Source organism: Adiantum capillus-veneris, chromosome 27 (assembly GCF_014529385.1).
Source record: "Adiantum capillus-veneris isolate H3 chromosome 27, ASM1452938v2, whole genome shotgun sequence".
Taxonomy (NCBI): Eukaryota; Viridiplantae; Streptophyta; class Polypodiopsida; order Polypodiales; family Pteridaceae; genus Adiantum; species Adiantum capillus-veneris.
The window spans coordinates 14,631,156-14,648,269 of record NC_140957.1 but is presented as its reverse complement, the minus strand read 5'-3'; positions in this window follow the sequence as shown (position 1 = coordinate 14,648,269).

The following is a 17,114-nucleotide window of genomic DNA, read 5'->3' as shown; positions in this document are numbered from 1 at the left end:
CATGTGTGTGCATAAAAATCATTGTGTGTGTGCATGCACCAAAGAGGGAAAAAACTGTCAAAATTTTCAAGTGTGTGTGCACCTGATTTTTAGTGTGTGCATGCATATAAAGTGATGGAATTGATGATACATGAGTATGCAATCATGTAAATGATGAGTATGTGAGGCTAATTCAAACATTGGATAAGCCTAAATTCATTTCCAATTGCAGAAAATTCGATCATTTGTGCTTAATTTTGAGTGTGAGCATTGCTTGATTAGGTAAAAATAGTGCTAATTTTTTTGAAATTAAGCATGCATGCATTGATTTATGCTTGATTGAACTTGCAATTTGTGCATTTCAATGTGAAATTGATGGATTCATTGCATAAATTTTTGGTCTAAATTTGGGTGTGTGTGCCTACTCAAATGGCATTCAAAGTCCAAATTGAAGATGAATGATTGGCCTTGGTTGGCAATTGTGATGATGAAAAGACCTAAAATGGTTGGTGTTCTATGTGTATAATTGATGATTCGATTGATACACAATTGAAAATGATTTTACGTTTTACCATTGTCATGTATGCTATTTGATTGAATATGGTAAGAATTTCGGTGATTTGTGCATTTGGAGGTGCCATAATCACGTGTGTGTAGCCATAGAAACCAAAAATGACAAATCCGACAGGGGTTTGGATGATTAGAGAAATCAAAGATGAGCAATTGATTTTGCAATGATTGCTAATCGGGTTCAAAATGGCCAAAGAGGGTTGCTCATTTTGCGTATTGATGGATTTGAATCCTTGTTCATAAATTTCTTCAAACAATTGCATGAATTCTTTCTTTGAAAACAATGAACATGGATTTTGAAAGCTAGAATGATGCCCATATGAAGATACGGTAGATAGCATCATTGTGCGTTGCATACTCTATGCACTTTTGTCTCGGGAGCATACTCGTCATAAAATAGTTTAATTAGAAATGAGTGAGATTGCATTACTTTCCGATCAATTGCGAAATCGAATATCCTATTGTTGAAATTGCTACTATGACTTCGGATTTATGTATGACATTCTTTCAAGAGTCAAGAATTATGTTCTCTCCCTTGTTCTTTGGATACAAGATCCTCGGGAATATTTTCTTTCACCTTAACCGAGCTCGCCTAGCTCAACATCATCCTGGGCACTTTCACTCCTTTTCTAGGCTCATGAAGCCATGAGAACCGTCTCCTAAAGGAAAATTTTCTATAATTTAAAAAATAATAACAAAAACATAATAATCATGCTTGGCTGGCCCGTTTTGGTGCTAGTAAAACCCATGCACACACACACACGCTTCGGCTTGCCTTGATTGGCGCTAGCAAACAAACACACACACACACAGCTGGCGACCCCACCTGCTTTGGCTCATAGCCTGCAAACACACACACACACACACACACACACACACGCTCGTTGCCTTGCGTGGACACGGCCCACTTGCCCTCTTCTCGGCCTCGCAATCATGCAACCAATTGATGGCCTTGGATTTGCTTTCAGAAGACACACACACACACACACGCAGTGCACCTACTCAACTTCTCATGGTCTTGGCCAGCTAATCCTGTCGTAGCTACCGCATGCCATAAGCACCCTCGCAACTCATTTGCATGCAGTACTGACACTCCACCCCGCTCGGAGCTTCAGGCCGATTACCCTGTATGGCCAAACTTGTGCTTCTAATAATCACCTGCTTGCTCGGTTTTAGTGCTCGCACGAAACTTGTGACAGCCCTTACTTTTCGAGCCTACAAACTACAACACGCACACACACACACACACACACTTGGCGCCGTAGACCCGGACCCCTGCAAGCCTGTAAAGTGCAAGCGTTAGGCCACCTTGCTGGGCGCTGGCTCATTGATTGCAGTCCTACTCGTAGCCCGTCAAGCTGGTTGACCATGCCACATGCACGCTTGCCTGTGAGATGTTGTTGCTTCTACCTCTCAACCACTCTTATCGGTCGCAGTAAAAATTCAATTTACTGATTCCCTGAGGACTCGTTCTCAGTCGACCTACGCAGCTCTTAATCGTCGCGTGTCATTCATCACACGCACCTCCAGGTCCGTGACGACAGTCTGTAAAATAAAACAGAAAAAAAGAAAAAGAACAAAAAAGAGACATGACCTCATTGGATAAAAGGTGTTCCCACCCTCAATCTCACCTTAAGCTCGTAAAAGCGCTTTAAATGTAATGAGCCCAAAAACACCAAAAACATGAAAGCACACCATTACGACCTTGAGCCAATTCAAATGGTGAAGCAATGGTGACTTCCACAACTGAGATATACATTGAAAAGGTAGCTCCAAGATCTTGTTTCAAATTGGAGCATTCCATTGTGAGGACATGAAAGTTTTATTCATGGGTTGTAGGAACAATATTGCATTAATGACATTAAAAAATGGAGACTCATGAACTGCTTTGATGCTTGGGTTGGATGAAGCTATTTCCATGCACTCAAGAATGGGCGTTTTGCAAGAGATCACTTTCTCTCTTTTGATTTGTATGGGTCCACTTGATGATTGAGGACGTGCATTGGACTTATGCATCCATTGTGGATGAAATCAATTTTTTATTGAATGGATTGCATTAAACTTTGTGATTTCTGATAATTCTTGATCATTTTTAGTGCTTGGCTTGATTGGATTTCACATTGCTTCATTTGAGAGCTACAATTGATGATGCATACATGCTCAATGGAGAATATGCATTAAAAATTTGGTCTTGGTATTGATTATGCATTTTGATATGTATGAAAAAATAATCAGAAAGCACTAAAATTGATCCTGTTTGATAGCCACAAAAGTGTGCATTGAAAGTTTGGGGTTGAGATTGTTCTTAAATTCTTTTAGTGCTTGTATTAGATGTTCAAATGCTTTCATGCACTGACAATTGTGCTTCATTTTGAAGGGATGTGGCAGGTGTGTGCTTTCATTGATCCAAGGAGGGGTCATCATTGCAATATTGCAAAATTTGGTTGATTAGAGCCATTCCAATTATTTGGATTAAAAAATTGTATAAATGCTAGCTCATAGCTTGGTCTAAAATGCAAATGTTTTCTTTTGAGCTAGTGTTTACCCAATTTTTTGAGAGCTTTCAAGTAAAAAAATTTGGCTGTCGAGAGCCATTCATTTTCATTTCATCAAGTTGCAGTCATCTCTAGCTCATAGATTGCACTAAAAAATGTAAAATTTCATGTGAGCTAGTTGTTAGCCAACTTTTTGGAAAACTTTGAAATGTAAAATTCTGCTTTGAAGAGCCACTTCATTTCTTCAAGTTGCATTATTTTTTAGCTCTTGACTTGTTTTTTCCATACTTCAAGTGAGCTAGAAACTAATCTACTTTGAATCATGCATGAGAGGTTGTACCAATTGCAAAATTTGCTTTTGTAGAAGCATTTTACCTCTCTCATTGTTGATATGTATGCATAAATTTTCTACTTTAGAGCATCATGTGCATAACCAAAGGCATTTTTTTCCCTTGGGTTTTTTCCCTTTGGCAAATTCGGGTATGCAAGACCATAGTTTTAGGTTTTCATTGATGTTTTTGTGTGATTTTTTGGCTTTCAATAAAAGGCTTTGGAGCTTGTATTCACACTTAGTGTTAGGAAATAAGACGTAGCTAAATAGATAATTGAGTAGATTACTTAATGGAGAGAGACAGATTTATATACACGAGATTATAGAGTAGAGAGAGAGAGAGAGAGAGAGAGTACACACAATATACGTGGTTCACCCAATGTGGGCTACGTCCACGGGAAAGCAGCCACTCAATGGCTTTAGTACTTCAAAACAAGAAGTAGTTTACAAAGGGATTATACCCTTAATGGAGCTCCCGCCTTGCTTCACTCTCACCACCTCACACTCACCTTGTTGCATCAACTTCACACTATGAAATGTGTGTAAAAATGGCCTCCTTTTATAGGCCAAAAGGGCTGCCCTCTCTTATGAGAGACAGCCATGTGTAGCCGCCCTTGTGCGAATAAGTCCAAATCGGACCCTCCAATCCGCCCATGTGTGGCCGCCCTTGAGAAGACAAGTCCACTTTTGAATTTGGCCACCGGCCATTCACTTCCGACCACTGGCCACCGGCCATTGACTTCCAACCTCCGGCCATCGGCCATTGACTACCGGCCACCGGCCAACCAACCGGTTGTTTTCCGACCACTTTCCGATCGCCGTCCGGCCATAATATTCTGGTGAAAAGGAATATTCCGGTGGAAAAAAAAAGTCTCGGGGACCTCCGCCCCCGAGGCCTTTAAAGTTGCCCCTGATTCTTGTCCGTGAAAATTTTGGTTTCCGGTGAGTGATTTTCCTTCACGCACGATGGCTTCTCCTCATAATGGGGGCTTTACAAATGTGCGCTTTTACCACAGAAAATTACAAGGGTAAATCAGGCTCCATACTTAACAATCTCCCACTTGGAGACTGATCTCCAAACCAAACCTGTGACTGCTTTCCATTCTGGCTTCTTATCCTTGAATGCCGATTGAAGATGAGCAAAAGCTCAACTTCTCCTTGTTGACCACCTTTGTAAACATGTCTACAAGATTTTCACTTGTATGCACCTTTCCTAGCTTTAGCTGTCCCTCTTCCAAAAGAGTGCGTATGAAGTGATATCTCACCTCAATGTGCTTTGTCCTTGAATGAAAGGCTGAGTTCTTCGCAAGATGGATAGCGCTTTGGCTATCACTGTACAAGACACAATTGTCTTGTTTGAATCCAAGCTCTTCTAAGAATCTGTGAAGCCACAGAATTTCTTTGCTTGCCTCCGTCATTGCTACATACTCTGCTTCCGTGGTAGAAAGTGAAACCACTTTCTGTAGCTTTGAAGCCCAGCTTACTGCTGTGCCTCCAACCGTGAACACATAGCCAGTAGTGCTCCTTCGAGTATCTTTGTCACCTGCCATATCTGCATCAGCATACCCTTCTAGAAAAATATCAGTTCCTCCAAAATACAAAGCATTTGTTGTTGTCCCTTTTAGATACCTAAGTATCCACTTCACAGCTTGCCAATGCTCTTTACCTGGGTTGTCCATGAACCTACTCACAACTCCCACTGCATGTGCAATGTCTGGCCTTGTCCAGACCATAGCATACATTAGAGAACCTACCGCTGCAGCATATGGAACTTTAGACATATAGGCTATCTGTTGAGCCAGCAGAGGATCACACCCACATTTTTGCTCACACTCATCATTTTGTAACCATTGATTGTAATAAATGTCTTTTCGACATTGATTTTGATTTGAGCCATTCATTAAGTAATGGGACTCAATTGAGTTTCCAGCTTGTAATCCCGAAGTAATTTCACTTGCTGATGTAATTAGTTAGAGATGTTCTCACCTCCAAGGCTGAGGTATATAAGCCAAAGTTTTTGTAACCTAAGGAGATTCAGATTATTAATCAAAGTGAGTTTTTGAGCGCCGTGACTATGTCTGAGAGAGAGTGAGAGAGAGAGAGAGAGTTTTATCTACTTGCTACGTGAGCTACGGAGCCGCCATTGGAGAAGCGACACCGCCATTGTGTTAGCAACGGCGAGAGCTACACACAGATACCAAGAGTGCGCGCTATCGGCTTCTATGTGTGGTAAGTTCCTACGAGCTTCGGTGTGAGTTTTCTTCCAACTCGTGTGTCGAAATGGAGCGTGCAGCATATCTATAGAACCACAACGAGTAGAGCTACACATTGGTACCATCGGGGTCAAGTTTTGATCACCTGTATTTTTCGGCCTGTCTTCATACGCGTTTACCGCACGGAGTGGTTATAGGTTGATTTTGCAGTTCAAGTCTTTAGGGTGTTGTTCTTACCTAGTGTATAGACTTTCCCTTGAGTTTGAGATCGATTCAATGATTCTAGATCCTGTTTCGTATAGCATTCGTTCGTAGTACGGATTTCAGTCACTTGCGTATTTTAGAACTTAGATTTGATTTCCTTAGTAGTGATTGTCATTAGAAGGTCGAGTAGGTGATTTGACACCCACCTAGTTGTTTCCATGCGCCTGCGAGTCAAGCTCCGTCCTCGTCTGACAAATTCTGTTGTTGGTTGAGTTCTCGCTATTTAGCTTCCGCTAGCGGCGTAACCGCCTTAACATTTGGCGCCGCTGCTGGGGACGAGAGCCCTAACTAGGTGACCTTAGACTAATCCTACGAGGTGAGTCGTATAAACTACTTTGTATACTTTAGTTAGAAAAGATCTAGGAGTGGTGGACTCCGAAGATCTCGAGAGATACTAGGAAGTGGGGTATTCCTGGGTCTTCCGAGTTGACAGTATTTTTAGTTTAGCTTAGATTTGTTTGTTGTTTTGTTGGTGTTGAGTAGTTGTTGATAGAAGAAGAATTTGCTAGTCCGTGAGTGACAGTGGATATCTTTAAAATCACAATTACCAAACCCATTTTATGATTAGGAATAGCTTAGGTAGGACTTCATTTGATCCTGATCTGGAGCTAGTAATCATTGGAGTATTTGCTTGATATGGTTGATTGCATGTTAGATCACTAAACCGTCGAGTTAGTAGTGAAACTTGCAATAAACAAAAGTCAGAGAAATTTTTTGTGTATCTGGGAGCTGCTGAGCACTTGAGAAAGCTTTAGGAAGGATTCTGTGCCAAAAAACTGGAAATCTGCAACTTTAGACATCATACGCGTATGATGTATAAATGACCAAACAGAGACCAAAACAAAAATTTTGACTTTACCAGAGTGTTCAAAAGGGGGGTTATACCCTAATTTCAACTTAAAACAAGAACATTAACACTCAAAGAAACCCAAAAAGACAAGTCGGAGTCCAAGAAACGCAAAGAATAGAAAATTTTGGATTCAGATCTTGTTTTTACATTCAAACCTGACAAAAACACTTGAAACTCAATTATAAACATTGGAGAAGGCTTAAAACCAAGAATAGTCAAAATCTGGGACGAAAGACATCATACGCGTATAATGTCTTTTAGCACATCCACTACTTATTTTTGATATCTGACCTGACAAGATTGTTGCAAACACTATAGAAAGCATAAATATCAAGTCTTGACCCAAATTGATGAAAAAGACATCATACACGTATGATATCTTCTACCTAATTTTGGACATATTTTGATACTTTGCCAACACAGATCCATTGTAATAGCTGTCTAGAGGTTATATTTCAAGTTTCATCCCATTTGGATCACAATTGACCCAAAACAAGTCAAAAGCGGAAAATTGCCAAGAAAAGCCTAAATTAGCCATAACTTGCTCAAACAGAGTTCAAACTGAATTTTGTGAGTGGACAGAGCATAAGGGGGCTACTGAGAGTAAGCATAACCAAAATAGTCCAAATCTGTGAAAAAAGACATCATACGCGTATAATGTCTTTTTCAGCATAAGTGCAACAAAATTCTCACTTGACGAAACAGAAGATGTCCAACTGACAAGATTAAACAATTGACCAAGTATCAGTCAGTTTGGATCAATTCTAACCACAAAAACTTGGGAAAACAAATTGCCGAGACGGAAAAGTTAAAGTCCTTTAGGGGAATTGATGAATTTGAGATCGGGCAGGAATCTCCAGAATAACCAACCAAAACAAGGGGAACAAGCAAGTGTCATATCAACCGAGGGAAGTGTAAACCAAAGTTGGGTGCAACCATTAGAGCCGATCTTTGAAGGAAGTGTTTCTGATACTTCTTCGGAGAGATCTTACGAGATTTTCACCGAACACATGGAACACTTGAACCTGAACAACAGAGAAAATATGGCAGCGGGATCATCAAACCCTTCCGCCACAATGAAGCTATTGTTCATAAACTATCAGTACGACAATGAGCAAGGTGCCAAGATCTACAAAGATGGAATGGACCGCTATTGTGTAAAGATAGAAGAGAGACCTAGTGAGTTCAAGGACTTAGTGCCTGTGAGCTATAGCGGAGATAGATATCTAGATGACGAGGGCACCATGTACTTGGTAGTCCTAAACCCTAACATTGTGGACAAGTGGGGATTGATGGGCACCAAAGCCAAAGTAGATGAAGAACTCAAGGAGAAAGCACCAGTAATGAACTTCCCTGATGCGAGGTTAAGAAGAGAGAATGAAACTACAAGGATCAACACTGATAACATCTATGTGGGGCTATACAAATATAATAATGGGGAGCAAGATCTCTATTATAGATGTGAAGAACCCTACACCGGAGAGTTGATAGACCAAAAAAGACTTTATGTCTTTACCTACACAGAGGGATCGGAAGTGAAAATTGCCGCTTACGACAAGTATGGGAGGCAATACTCAACAATGGGCAAGAAAGAATTAGAAGGATATACATACTTTGGGGGACCACTACATCAGTATTATGTTACTTCTAGCTCACAAAGACCAGCACCAACAAATGGAGTGCAAAACCCAATGACGACAGGAGGACAAAGAACTCAGGCTGCTGACTCTTTCAGTCAACCTCAGTACTCGAAGCCCGGACCAATGGGATCATTACATTTCAGAGAGTCAATGGATACGAATCGAGGTAGTGCAGTTCCAATCCCCACGTATACCACTCCAGGTCCAAGGTTCGAAGCGGAACCATCACATTACCTCCTAGTAGTAGATTCAGGCAGGGGAACCGACAAGGGTAACCCATGAAGTCCATGATGCTAGAGAAAGCTTTAGCCGGGACACAGGAGCAATGAGATTGGTAGCATACCATAGACGTATGAGACCATCTCAAGTAGCCAAGTGTATGCCAAAGAAGTATGGTGGTTCAGGAGATCCGTATGCACATGTGTCACTCTTTAAGCAAGTCTTAAGAGCTGAGCAGATAACAGATTTCCATACACAATACGAGGGATTTGGTCTTACTCTAGAGGGTACGGCATTGACATGGTTTCAACCACTGAACATAGGGGGATTCCATGACATTGACCATTTGCTAAGAGAGTTTGCTGAGGAATTCTCAAAACGAGGGATTAAGCACAATATGGTCTCACAAATATATGCTTTTGAACAGAGAGAACATGAAAAAGTGAAGGAAGCTTCACTTCGCTTCAAACAATACATTGAGAGATGTCCAGTACGTGAACGACCACAAGATGACAGACTATCTGTTCTCTTTATTGAAGAATTGAGAAACGACACTCTCAAGAAGGACTTGCACCTGAAAGCTTGTACAAGTTTCGAGCAAGTAACGAGAGAAGCATTGTACTTAGTGGATAAATGTACGGTTTATGGAGACGTGTCAACGGATACAGATTTTGCATCCAGTAGCTCTTCCTCCGTAGCGAGCGAGACTACCACTAAAAAGAATGTTCAAACAACAACCATGCCAAATGTAGAGCAAATGATAGAAGAGGCTCTAAAAAGGATGGCACCATACCAAAAACCATTGCCAAAACCACTGAAATGGTGTGCTATTGAACAAAATGGACAAACCATCCAACAGAGGAGTGCTATTACAACAAAGGGTATGTAAGGGAGCGTCAGTATGCACCTCCTGCTCAATTAGCACCACCTCAGGTACATCCAGTACCTCGATACCCAACGGGAAATGTACCAGGACCTATGGGGATAGAAAGACCGCAATCGGTATTGGGACAACAACCACCTTTACCAGGAGCAAGACCAGTGGGCATTAGATATGCACCAACCTTAGAGAATCAGGAAGAACAAGCCTTAGTGCCTGTTCAAGCCTATTATGAAGAATCTGGTGCACACATGTCTCCAACTGTGTATTACCCACCAGAAGAACCCAAACAACCAGAACCATGGGGCATGATTGGGAATGTTGGAATACCAACAGTTACAAGTGCTTCTGATGAAGAGAGATACAATTTGGACGCAAGAACATTGATGTTCATAGCTCATGGAGGGTTAACAAGACAAAGGCCATCCTATCCACAAAGGACGAATCAAATAGGACCAAGACCAGCACTAGGACCCTGTTACAAGTGTGGAGGTGACCATCTGATGAATGTTTGTCCACATACGGAAATCATTAGAATTAACGCTTATTGCACTGAGTGTGGGATTACTCACTTCATTGAGGATTGTTCAAAGAATCCAAACAAAGCGCAAAAGACGACATTGAATATGCTAGAAACTATTCCTACCAGCAGTGGGTCTGAAAATGAAACTCTGATACCAACGCAAGTTGTTACTAGAGCTCAAGCTAAGAAAACCACTAGAGAACCTGAGAAGGGAAAGTTAGCGACTGAAGTGGTTAGTCAAGGACCGCGGAGTCAGAGAAACACATGGAAAGCTAGAAAAGCACGCATGAAGTTGAGAAAAGAACGTGAAGACGCTATTCTAGCTGAGGAACTAAAGCGAACTAAAGATAGATTAGAAAAACTTGAGAGTCAAAACGGGAAACAAGAGATGAGCCCGGAAAGAACGAAACAAAAGAGTATTAAAGAAACAACGAGCTTAAGCTCATGGGGATCAGTGCTAGTCGGCAAAGTACACGAACCATTGGACGCACTGATGAGAGCTTACAAAGCTAGGTTAAAGAACAACCAAACACAAGAACAGAGGTGGATGACATACCCAAACGCGGAATTGGAAACGCAAAGACTTGAAATGTGCCAGAGAATGATCGAGACTGCACAAGCCTTATTAGAACCACCAAGAGAAACAATGAATTGTGGAACAAAAAACCCAATTCAGCAAGAGACTATCATTTCACGGGTAGCTGAAAAGACTCCCAGTGCACAAAAGCCTGAAAATACACACAAGGATGACCGCATAGTATTGAACACAACCGATCAGGAGATAGAGAGTTTTCATCCAGTCATACAGAGGTCTTACGGAAGAGATGAGGATTACAATGAATTTTGGAAACAAGTGAGAGAGGCAAACTTTGCAAACGAGCTAAGTTGCCAAGCTAATCAGAAAAATTGGGAAAAGCACATCAGGAATCCTCCCATAGTGGAATTTGAGGCAGGATCTCAAGTGGACTTGGATCTGCAATCTTACTGGGGAGATGGGGGCTCTGTTAGAACAATGGAGAGCAAACCTCATTCATTGAATACCTTACCTTCATACTTAGGAGAGTATGAAGCAAAATCCGAGATTAGAGCACTTCCCTCACGAAGAATCTCATCAGAAAAAATCATGGACTCACAAGGATTGATAGAGATCTTGTCAACACCAGTGACATGCACTATCACTCTAGCTAAGCTTTTGAGGCTAAGACCACATATGTGGACCACTGTAGGAAAATTCTTGGAGAAATTTGGGATAAAAGACCCAACATCGAGACTGCAAGAGGGTATACAAGAGCTGAGCAAACCACAAAAGAACGCTAAGCCTGTACCCTTAAACAAGGTCGGAGAGTATTGCGAAGGTGAAGAGGGGAATACAACCTTACCAGTTGAATTCCAAGGAGTGAACACGATGGCAATACTAGACAGCGGAGCTGGGGTAGCCATTGCTACAAAAGAAATCTGGAAAAAATGGGGGAAACCAGCAATAAGGAAGACTAGGTTGAAACTCCAATTAGCAGATGGACACATAGAGAAACCTATGGGGTTATTAGAGAAAGTCGTAGTGACTTCTTGCGGCATTGAATACGAACATACTTTTGCTATTGTCGATTTTGGCAAGGAGAATAACTATGATATCATACTGGGAAGACCATTCATGAGACAGTTGAAAATGGTCCAGGATTGGGGCTACGATCACATATACCTGAGAAATATGGAAACCACTACACGTGTGAACCTGAAAGACCATAGCTACAAAGATGTGAACCGAACACCGGTAGAGGAGTTTGATTCAGCTACTTTGGCGGGATCCGAATTTCCAGCCTGGTTAGGTAAGCCCAAGGAGTTATGGATGTATGGAGCCTGGAAATGTGGAAGTCTGAGGCGAGAAGAATATGTTTTAGAAAGGGCTATTGAAGATGAAGCTTATATAGGAGAACCCTTTCCAGAGGACACGCTTGAACCATTAGAATGGACACACATTCTAGCAACCCTAGATGTTTGTGCAATTTCGGATGGTCCCACAACCAAATTGCGACAAGGATGGGTACGACGTGGTTCCGTACTTCATGCTAAGAACTATACTCGAAAAAGAAACTGAAAAGAACGATACACTGGAAAAGGAAAATGAAGAAGAGGTGTTTCACGACATTCCCGATCATCCAGAGTGGGGAAATGAAGCAGACAACGAGTCAACGGACAATTCAAGCGGAAACGAAGAAACAATAACGGATGTCCGATTTTATGATTTCCCGAACCAAACTAAACAACGCCAGAAACGCTATAGAGCAAAGAGAAAAACAAAGGGGGTTAGAACCAATCCGATGCCTAGAATAAGAGGAAAAAATCAATTCCTAATGCTAGTAAAGGCGGAAGATTGTGTTAAGGACAAGATTTCTGGAAGAATGAGAGGCAATGATCAAAAGAGCTTACGAAAAGACAAAAGAAGCTCAAGAAATCAAGTTCAAAGGAATGAAACGAAAACTGAAACAGAAAAATCAGTAAAGAACAAGCGCAACAGAGAACACACGGAGTCCAAGTTAGAACGTAGAAACAAGTACAGAGAGCTCAAGAAAACTCTGAAAGAAGTTTGGACGACAGAAATTGAGAGTGGAGAGGACGAAAACGCCAAAATCAAGGAAAACATGGATGTTCCCTCTCACTACAGGAAATTCACAATTGAGGATAGGAAGGTGGTATTAACCCAACCTATTCGAGAGAGAAGGGAGAACGAATCTTATGACGGACCGGAGGATGCAAAAAAAGTGGATTTAGCAGCTCCAGGTGAGACACCTAGACCGGTGTACATAGCCACAGATTTGTCTCCAAGCGAGGAAGAGAGACTTTTGAGTCTTCTCAGAGAGTACAGGGATGTGTTTGCATGGTCTTATAAGGACTTAAAGGGAGTTGACCCATCGATATGCCAACACACAATCCCACTAAAACAAGATGCAAAGCCTAGCAGACAGAGACCATACACATATAATGATACGTTTGCTAAGCGAATCAAAGAAGAGATAGATAAGCTAATGGAAGCTGAATTCATATACGAGATTGAACACACCGATTGGGTATCTCCAATTGTGGTGGTACCCAAGAAGAACGGAAAACTCCGAGTGTGTGTCAACTTAAAGAAAGTGAATGCTGCAACAATCAGGGACAATTATCCCCTGCCGATAACTGATCATGTTCTAGAGCGTGTATCAGGGAAAACAGCATACTCCTTTCTTGATGGTTTTTCAGGATATAACCAGCTAGCCATAGCACCGAAAGATCAACATAAAACAGCTTTTGCAACGGAGTGGAGAATTTATGCTTATCGGGTTATGCCTTTTGGTCTAACCAATGCTCCCGCAACCTTCCAGAGGCTGATGACGCATGCTTTCAAAGAATACTTAAGGTTGTTTCTAGAAATATACATGGATGACTTATGTGTACATTCTCTTCTGAGAGATGAGCATCTAGAACACCTAAGAAAAGTATTTGAGAAATGTAGGACATATCGCATTTGTCTCAATCCTGAGAAATGTGTGTTTATGGTCCGACAGGGCAGAATTCTGGGACATATTGTCTCACAAAACGGAATATCCACGGATTTAGAGAAGATAAAAGTTATAGTGGATATGCTTAGACCAACCAATGCGAAACAAGTACAGAGCTTTATGGGACATTGCGGATATTATAGACGATTCATTTACATGTACGCTATAATAGGCCAACCACTTTACAGGCTAATAGTGAACTTTGAATGGACAGAGGAGTGTGAGGAATCATTCAAGAAATTGAAAGAGGCACTCATTACTGCTCCAGTCTTGAAATCACCAGATTGGGAGAAGATATTCCATGTGCATATAGATGCTTCGGCATATGCAATAGGATGCATTCTGGCTCAGCCAGAAGAAGGAAACATGGATTTTCCTATCTGTTACGCCAGTCGACAGCTCAACAATGCAGAGAAGAATTACACCACAACAGAGCGAGAAGGATTAGGAATGATATATGCTGTGAAGAAATTTCGGCATTATCTTCTAGCCAACAAGTTTGTGTTTTTTACGGATCACCAAGCCTTGCTCTACCTAGTGAATAAACCATGCAATACCGGGAGAATAGTGAGATGGTTCATTATCTTACTGGAATTCGACTTCACGGTAGTAGTAAAGAAAGGAAAAACACATCTTAGAGCTGATCATCTTTCGCGATTGACGAATGGGAAGACCCTATAGGAGTAGATGACGACATGCCAGACGCGTACTTGTTCAACATAGAAATGATACCGAAGTGGTCTCAAAATGTCGTTAGCCTATTAACCTATGGAGGAGAGTTTGATAGAAGAGAATACAACCAGAAACATATTGCTATTCAGCAATCCAAGAATCTTCAATTGGTTGCAGGAAGGTTGTATCAATTGGGAAATGATCATGTTTTACGACTATGCATCAATCCTGAGGAATATAAGTATATATCTGCGCGAAGCACATGTTCAGGAATGTGCATTTCATTGTTCAAGAAGGAACACATATAGGAATTTGTTACAATTGGGAGTCTATTGGCCAGGAATGAAAGAAAGCGTACATGAATATGTCACTGTATGTATTGTATGTTCATCAAAACCGCCAGCAGAGTATTCGACATTATATCAGATAATGATCGCTCCGAAATGGAGTCAGTATATTGTTGAATATCTCACAAATAGAACTTTCCCAGAAGGAACGTCAAAAGCTCGTCAGAAATCTGTAGAGACAGAAGCTAGAGATTACGCTTTAATAGGAGATCAACTCTATAAGAGAGGTAAAGACAACCAGCTTAGGATTTGCGCATCAGAGTCTGAGTATGTGATAATCCTGGAGCAAGCTCATGGAGGAGTAGGTGGAGGCCATTTCTCAGGTGATAAGACAGCAAAACTTGTCTTAGCCGCAGGAATATGGTGGCCAACATTACATATGGACGCTGAGGAATACGTTAAACGGTGTGATGACTGTCAGCGGACCAAAGTACCACTTAAAAGAGATGATATGCCGCTTAGACCAATGATGGGGCAAGAGCTTTTGCAAAATGGGGGATTGATTATGTTGGACCCATTTCACCTCCTGCATATAAGACTCATGCACAATACATCGTTGTGGCTACAGACTATCTAACAAAGTGGGTCGAAGCAAAGGCAACTCAAAAAGCAGATGCCAGGACCACGGCACAATTTCTATATGAATACGTCTTTGTACGATATGGATTGCCAATAGAAATTGTGAGTGATCGAGGCACACATTTTATAAATGAAGTGATAGAGATCCTTCTAGATGAATTCATGGTAATCCATAGGAAATCAGCCCCGTATCATCCACAAGCAAACGGACAAGCTGAAGCAACAAACAAAACCATATGCACGGTCCTTACGAAGATTGTATCTGAGTCGAGAACTGACTGGGACCAGAAGTTGCATTCAACATTATGGGCATATAGGGTAGCATATAAAACATCAATAGGAACGACCCCATATAACATGGTTTTTGGGCTAAATGCTATCTTACCAATAGAATTCTTGATTTCAACCTTAAGGGTGGCTAAGGATCTAGAGTGGACAGGGCACGAGCTTTCTGATAGAATAGATGACCTGGAAAAGCTAGACGAGCTTCGCCTAAAAGCAGTAGCTTCTATCTACGCTCAAAAAAGGCGACAAAAGGAATTTTTTGATAAGCATGTGCGGACTAAAGAGTTTAAGGTTGGGGACTATGTCCTAGTTTACACTCTGAAACAGCATGCTAAGAAGCTTAAAAAGCGAGGGATGGGACCTCTGGTGATTAAAGATCTATCACCAAGTGGAGCCGTCAAGCTTGCTACATTAGACGGAGAAGAAATGCCCAATTGGATTAGTGGATGCAGAGTGAAAAAGTATCTTTTGCCGCTAACCCAAGACATGCTTCTCAAAATACATCAAGAAAAGCTGCGTGTCCAGAAAAAGAAAAAGATTGTGGAGGAAGCGCAAGCCGAGGCGAAGGAAAGAATGGAGAAAAGAAGACTACTGCGTCAGAAACACCGCAATGAAGGAGCAATACGAATAAACGTAGTCAGTATAACAGAAATGGATAATGACAAAGAAGAACCCATCATTGAATGCAAAGTAGGAACCAACCAAATCAAAGCCAGAGCACTATTGGATTCAGGAGCTCAAACTAACCTACTTTCACTCAGTTTGTATAGACAATTGACAAATGACACTAACTTACAAACTGCCAAGCAAGAGTTAAAGAGTTACTCTGAGAATTCAATCAAAACTGTCGGATGCACAGTTTTACATATACAGATTAACCAGTATGTGTATCCTCATATGTTTTACGTGGTTGAAGACCAAGCTACACAACATCCATTATTGCTAGGACAACCATGGCAGAAGCAATACAATGCAATGATTGAATGGAGTTCTAAATCAGTGCTTATCAAATACGAAGGTGAAAGCCAATCAGTTAAGTTCACCAAAGAAGCAGAGCCAACTCCAAAGGAAGAATCCAAGAACAAAGGTAAACAACAACCAGAGAAAAAGAAGAAGCAATGGCAACCAAAAGTTTCTATACAACTGGATTGCTCTTCGACGAGGAACTCTCAACAGTGGATAAGGAAGACAAGCAATAATATAACAGCTCAACCTTGGGAAAAAACGGAGTCAAAGTTGGTATGGAGACCAAAAAAGGTTGTGCCAGAGAAACAAAGGTGGAAAACAGAGTCTTCAATACCAGACAACAGAGTGATTCCAGACAATCAAGGACAGTGAAACAGATCTGGATTCCAAAGAAGTTCATGACGGCACAAAGCTATAGCAAGCAAATTTGGATCCCAAAGATTTGTAAACAGGAACTCCCTTCAGTACAATCAACGGAAACTCCTAGGTATTTCAAGGCGAGGAAATCAACACAAAGAACAAAGCAGGTTTGGGTCGCAAAGAGTTTGTGGCAAGCACAAGCGAAGCGGAAGCAGATTTGGATTGTGAAAAAGAACAACAAGGTAAAGAAGAATCCGTCTACTGCTTCTACTACCGAAGTGCCAAAACCAACCCAAAACCCGACCACCAATCCTTCAATCAAACAAAGAGCAGCTTTATTGGAAAGACTGTTGTATCATCGCTCTACAATTGCATTGGGAACTTATGACCAAAACAACTACAATG